Genomic DNA, 7,500 nt, shown 5'->3' on the forward strand with positions numbered 1-7,500 from the left:
TTTATTATTTTTTTTTTTTTTTTTTAGGGGGGGGAAAAAAGGGAAGGGGGGGAAAGGGGGGGTCGGGGGGTTTTTTTAGCAAATAATAAAAGCAAAATATTGCCTTGTTGCTGTTTTCTTTGTCTTAGAGGATGAAAAGATAATAACAAGATAATAAAAATGAATGTGGGGGGAGGGAAAATTTTTTAAAAAATATAACAAAAAACAATTATAACAAAAGGGCAAAAAAATAAAAAATAAAACAATGATAACAATAATAACAATAATAACAATATTAAATACATATCGGACAAACCTTAAAAAATGTTCCACGATGACACGAGAACAGTAACAATAACAGCGGAGAACACCAGAAAACGCGCACACACACACAACACACACAAAACCACACACACACAACACGACGCACACACACACACACACACGCACACCCCAAACACACACGCACCGCACACAACAATACACAACACACACCCCACCGCCACACAAAAACCCAAAAACACCCCCACACACGCACAAACACAAACACACACAACACCCCACACACACAACAAAACCCAAACACACACACACACACACACACACAAAAAACACCACACAACACACAAAAAAAAACAAAAAAAAAAAGCGCGCGCACACACACCCCACGCAAACACACACACACACACACACACACACACACACACACACACACACACACACACAAACCTCCCCCCTCCCACCCCCCACCCTCAAAAAAAAATTCTCGGAAAAGCCCTCAAAACCTCTAGTTATAAAACACGTACACAGTTTACGTAACACAGACCGCAATGTTGACGGATCTCCTCTTGCAATGGCACCGGCGTCTGCAATACAAAGCCGTTGCAACGTAAACAGAAACCCCTCGGAGTAAGCGTTTGTTGAAACCTTACTCTCCTCGCTAACACAGAGATTGGGTTGTTATCATCAGCTCTATTTTGTTATCTATGCCGGCTCCGTGGTATTTTTTTTTGCGTGGTTTTTTACGTAGGTTACCTATTGGTAACTCTGCCGGCGTTAGAGGGCTTTTAGAAAAAGGGAAAGTGGAAAGGTGCAGGAGAATGAGGAGGAGGTGTGTGGGGTTGGTGGTTGTTTGGGGACCGTTGGTTGTGTTTGGTGGCCCCGAGGGTGGTGGTGGTGGTGGTGGGTGGTGTTGATGATGGATGATGATGATGGTGATGGTGGATCGGTGGTGGTGGTGGGGGTTGGTGGTTGAGGTTTGGCGGGGGGGTGGTGGTGGGGGTTGGTGCGTCGGTGGTGGGTGGGGGTTGTGGTGGTGGTGGTGGTCGTGGTGGCGATGGTGGTGGTGGTGGGTGGGGTGGTAGGTGGGGTTTTGGTTTGTGTGCGTGGTTGGGTGGTGGGGATGGTGGTGGTCTGGTGTTGGTGTGGGGATGGTGGTGGTGGGTGTGGTGGTGTGGTGGGGATGGTGGTGGTTTGGTGTTGGGTGGTGGTGGTGGTGTTGATAATGATGATGATGATGATGATGATGATGATGATGAGCTGGTGGTGGTGGTGGGTGGTTGGTGGTGGTGGTGGTGGTGTGGTGGTGGTGGGTTCCCCGGTGGTTATGATGATTGATGATGATGTGATGGTGAGGGTGATGGTGGTGGTGGTTGGGTGTGTTTGATTGAGATGATGATGATGATTGGGTGATGATTGATGATGATTTGATGATCGATGTGATGTTAATTGGTGGTGGTTTGGTAGTAGTAGTTGGGGTGGTGGTGGTGGGTTGGTGGTTTGATGGTGGTGGTTGGTGGTGGTGGTGTGGTCTGGGTTGATGATGGATGATGTGATGATGATGATTGTATGATGATGCTGATGGTATGTGATGGATGATGTGATTGATGATTGATGATGATGATGATGTGATGGTGGTGGTGGTAGTGGTGTTGGTGGTGGTGGTAAGTAGTAGTGGTGGGTGGTGGTGGGTGGTGATGGTGGGGCGGTGGTGGTGGTGGTGTTGATGGAGATGATATGATGATGATGATGATGATGATGATGATGATGATGATGATTGAGGTGGTGTTTGATGAGATGATGTGATGGTGTGATGGGATGGTGATGGTGGTGGGTGGTAGGGTATAGTGGTTAGGTGGGGGTGGGTCGGTGGTGGTGCTGGTGTAGGGGGGTGGTGCGGTTGGTGTGGTGGGTGGTGTGTGGGTGGGTGGTGTTGGTTGGTAGGTGGTGCGGTACACCTGGGGTTGGTTGATGTGATGATAGGTGATGGTTGATTGGTGGTGGTGGTGGTGGTGGTATCTGGTGTAGTGATGGTGGTTGGTGGTGGTGGTTGTGGTGCGTGGTGGTTGTAGGGGTGGTGTTGATGGATGGATGATTGATGATGATGATGATGATGTGATGTGATGGTGGTGGGGTGGGGGTGTTGAGAGATATGATGATGATGGTGGATGATGATGCTGAGTGATGATTGATGATGATGATGATGATGATATGGAAGATGCATTGATGATGATGATGATGATGATGGTAATGGTGGTGGTGGTGGTAGTAGTAGTGGTGGTGTGGTGGTGGTGGTGGTGGTGGTGAGGTGGTGGTGGATGGTGGTGTTTTGATGATGATGATGATGATGATGATGATGATGATGATGATGATGATGATGATGATGATCGATGATGATGATGATGATGGTGTGGTGGTGGTGTGGTGGTGGTTTTGGTTAGTATTGCGTTGGTGGTTTAGTAGTTTAGGGTGGGTGGGTGGGTGGTGGGATGGTGGTGGTCGGTGGTGGTGTCGAGATGATGATGATGATGATGATGATGATGATGATGCTTGATGATGATGATGATGATGATGGTGGGGGTGGTGGTGATGATGATGATTGATGATGATGATGATGATGAGGAGGAGGAGGAGGAAGGAAGAAGATGAAGGCGATGATGAGGAGGATAATGATGGTGGTGGTGGTGGTGGTGGTGGTGGTGGTGGTGGTGGTGGTGATGATGATGGTGGTGTTGGTGGTGGTGGTGATGATGATGATGATGATTGATCGAGATGATGATGATGATGATGGGATGATGTGATGATGATGATGATGAGGTGGTGGTGGTGGTGATGGACGATGATGGTGCTGGTTGGTGGATGATGATGATGATGATGAATGGAGGAAAGATGTTATTCATGAAAATGATGGTGATAATAATAATGGCAACAACAATGACTAATAATCATTGCCGCCCATAAAAAAGTGTTTTTTGGCAGCGAGGTAATAAGAATGATAACAGAAAACAAAACCGATAATGATGATATTCGTAATAGTAATAGAAATCAGTGCGTAGCATTATAAAGCATTCACAGAACGGGAAAAAAATGGCAGATCCATTTTTTACATCATGATAATCCGCCAGTAACTTCTACGCGTGATTTTGCTCATAAATAAAGGAAACTAAACTATGTAAAGTGTTTAATTAATCATAGAGTGGTAAAAATATCGTATATATATATAGTAACATATATATATAATATAATAATATAGAGAGAGAGAGAGAGAGAGAGAGAAAGATGAGAGAGAGAGTGAGAGATGAGAGATGGAGATGGAGAAGTAGGGGAAGAGAGAGAGGACAGAGAGATAAAGGAGAGAGAGAAGAGAGAGGACAGAGAGATGATAAAAAGATGAGAGAGAGAGATGAGAGCAGTAGACAGAGCGAGGGACAGAGACAGCCAGACAGACAGACGACAGATAAAGAGAGAGAGAGAGGAAAGGAGAGCGAGGAGACAGGAACAGACAGAAACAGATAAACAGAGAGAGAGAGAGAGAGAGAGAGAGAGAAGAGAGACGAGTAGGGTAGAGACAGAGAGAGAGAAGAGGAGGAGAGATTGACAGAGAGAGAGGAAGGAGGGGAGAGAGATGAGAGAGGAGGAGGAGAGACTTGAGGAGAGTGAGGTGGAGATGGAGATCAGATTGGGAGAGGATGAGGAGGCGAAGGAGAGGATGACGGATGAGAGAGAAGAGGAGAGGAGCGAGAGACAGACAGACAGAATAAAGAGAGAGAGAGAGATAGAGAGACCAGACAGGACAGATAAAGAGGGAGAGAGAGAGAGAGATGAGAGAGGAGCGAGAGAGAGGAGAGAGAGGAAGGGGAGCGGAGGAGAGACGACGAGGAGCCGCGAGGAGAGAGCGGCTCCCGGACGGGCAGGTCGGGAGAGAGAGGTAGAGAGAGGGGAGAGGGAGAGAGACGAGAAGAGAGAGACAGACAGACAGACAGACAGGATAAAGAGAGAGAGAGATGAGAGAGATGGAGAGAGAGAGAGAGGGGAAGAGAGGAGTTTTGAGGAGAGGGGAGAGGAGGGGAGAGGGACTGAGAGAGGAGAGAGAGTGGAGAGAGAGAGAGAGAGGCAGACAGACAGACAGATAAAGAGGAAAGAGAGAGAAGAAGAGAGAGAGAGGGACAGACAGACAGAAGGACAGAAAGAGATGAGAGGAGAGAGGACGGAGAGAGACAGACAGACAGGGACAGAACAGAAGAAAGGGACAGACCAGACAGATAAAGAGATAGGAGAGAGACAGACAGACAGAACAGATAAAGAGAGAGGGAGAGAGGGAGGAGAGAGGGAGAGGGAGAGAGAGAGAGGAGGGAGGAGACGAGAGGGAGAGACAGACAGACAGCAGGGACAGAGAGATTAAAGAGAGAGAGAGAGAGAGAGAGAGAGAGAGGAGAGAGAGAGGAGGAGAGGAGGAGAGAGAGAGAGAGAGAGGAGAGAAGAGAGCGAGAAAGAGAGAGAAAGAGAGAGAGAGAGAGAGCGAGAGCGAGAGCGATGAGCGAGACGAGGAGAAGAGAGAGAGAAGGAGGAGCGAGAGGAGAGCGAGAGAGGAAAGAGAGAGGAGAGACCGAGATGGGAGAGTCGAGAGAGAGAGAGAGAGAGAGAGAGAGAGAGAGAGAGAGGAGGAGGAGAGAGAGAAAGAGAGAGGAGAAGAGAAGAGAGAGAGAGAGAGAGAGAGGAGAGACGAGGAGGAGAGAGAGAGAGGAGAGAGAGAGAGAAAAAGAGAGAGAGAGAGAGAGAGAGAGGAGAGAGAGAGAGAGAGAGAGAAGAGAGGAGGAGAGAGAGAGAGAAGAGAGAGATAGAGAGAGAGAGAGATACAGCCAGACAGACAGAGAGATAAAGAGAGAGAGAGAGAGAGGAGAGAGAGAGACGAGAGAGACGAGAGAGGCTGAGAGAGAGAGAGATGAAGAGAGCAGAGAGAGAGATAAGAAGAGGAGAGAGGAGAGGAGCTGAGAGAGAGAGAGAGAGAGAAGAGAAGAGAGACCGAGAGAGAGAGAGAGAGAGGAGAGAGAGAGAGAGAGAGAGAGACAGAGAGAGAGAGAGAGAGAGAAGAGAGAGAGAGGGAGGGAGAGAGAGAGAGAGAGAGAGAAGAGAGAGGGAGGGAGGGAGAGAGAGAATCTAAAAAAAACAAACCAACAACACAACAAACAGTATCAGAAACAGACACACAGACAAAGAATAAAACGAACAAACCGAGATAGAAATTCATGAAGAAAGAGGGAGCTGGAGAGAAAGAAAGAAAAGAGAAAATTCCTCCCACACAAGAAAACGGAAACTGATAGTTATCGCTTAACAAGCCACTTCTCCAAGACGATGGTTAAGCGGTTAAGTAGTTAAGTAGTTTAACTTCTTCCTTTTTCTCTTCTCCTCTTTTCTTTTCGGTATCTTTAACTCCAAGAAAAAAAAATATATATTTTTTTGTATATCTATATTTCATATATATATCAGTCTACATTAATTAATAGATTATAGATGATGTAACAGATTTAAATATTATTCGTATTCATAAGTCATATTTTTTTTATGGATGCGATAAATATTTTCTGTATATTTTATACATGAAGCTAACATCTTCCCTATAAATAAACATCTAGAAAAAAATCACCATGAAAATTATTCAACCCACATGGCTTATCACTAAACAGTATTTCTTAATCATGCAAATGTGACATTTATTTGCTCATTGCATAAACACTATCTTATTCATGACAGATATATTGCAGATCCATCTTCTTGGACTTTCATGGTCTCTCTCTCTCTTCTCTCTCTCTCTCTCTCTCCCTCTCCCTCTCCCTCTCCCTCTCCCTCCCCTTCTTCCCCTCTCCCTCTCTCCCTCACCCTCCCTCTCTCCCACCCTCTCTCCCCTCTCTCCCACCCTCTCTCACCCTCTCCCTCTCTCCCTCCCTCTCTCACCCTCTCCCGCATTGCTCCCCCACCACGAGACGAGACGGAGTGAGGTGTATTATGCAAGAGACCAGCCACCATTGCCTGACAACAGTGGTCTTGGCAAAGGCAGCGCTGTTGGAAGAGGCAGCCTACCGTAAGGATGCCAGGAATAACAACGGAAGTGAGAGCGAGAGGGGATGAGGAGAGCATAACGGTGATGATAAGAAGAACAGGAGATGAGAGCATAACGGTGATGATAAGAAGAACAGGAACCACGAGAACGAGAACAATAACAGTAGAGAACGTGCGATTGGCAACAAGAACAGCTAGCGATAAAAGCGATAACAGAATAGAACAGTAGTAATAGTGAAAATAACAGCGAATAGCAGGAGAACAGCAACAATAACATAAATAACAGCAAAGATCAGGAGAATAAGCATAACAGCAGTGAACAGGAGAACAACAAATAAAAAACAAGGGAACAGCAATAACAGCAAATAACAAGAGAACACCAACAATAACAACAAAAACAGCGACAGCAACAATAACAACCATAACAGCAACAGGAGAACCAGCAAACAGTAACAACAACAACGCCCCCTACCTGGACCAGTGTCGGTGTGATGTAATTAGGCCGCACTCGTGGCACTCAAACATCAATGTTCATTTGCTGAACTACTGGTTTGAAAGGCTGAGGCTGGGGAGGGGAGGGAGGGAGAGGACGGAGGGAGGAAGAGGGTGGGGAGGGGGAAGGAGAGGACGGAGAGGGAAGGGAGGGGGGAGGGGAGGAGAGAGAGGGGGGGAGGGAGGGAGGGAGAGGAGAGGGGGTAGAGGGGGAGGAGAGTAGGGGTAGAGGGGGGGGAGATGAAAGGGCGGGGGGGTAGCGTTGTGGAGGTGAGTGAGGGAGAAAGAGGTGAGAGGAAGGGGGTAGTGCTGTAGCAGGTTGTGGAGGTGTGTGGTGGGGATGGAGAGTTAGTAGGGAGGGTTGTGGGGCTGTGTGGCGAGGCTGGCGAGGGTTGTGGGGCCTGCAGTGGGGGTGGGGAAGGTGTGTGGGGCGCATGGTGGGGGGGTGGGGGGTTGACGGTCCTGCAGCCTCCCAGGTGAGAGGTTCAGACCCGGGCGTCGAGACGGTCTTACTTAAAACGCGCCTTTGTCCTTCTCTCGTGCGTGATAGACTGCATAAAAGTCTTCCACCAAGAGAGAGAGAGATTTCGCCAGCACACCTTGAACGAACGCGGTTAGAAAAATAAGTCTACGCAACGACAAATGCCTTTATTCAGCAACGAACACGTCTCCCACCCACCAACGGCCGGCATC

The sequence above is a fragment of the Penaeus monodon genome, chromosome 18, assembly GCF_015228065.2.
Source record: "Penaeus monodon isolate SGIC_2016 chromosome 18, NSTDA_Pmon_1, whole genome shotgun sequence".
Lineage (NCBI taxonomy): Eukaryota > Metazoa > Arthropoda > Malacostraca > Decapoda > Penaeidae > Penaeus > Penaeus monodon.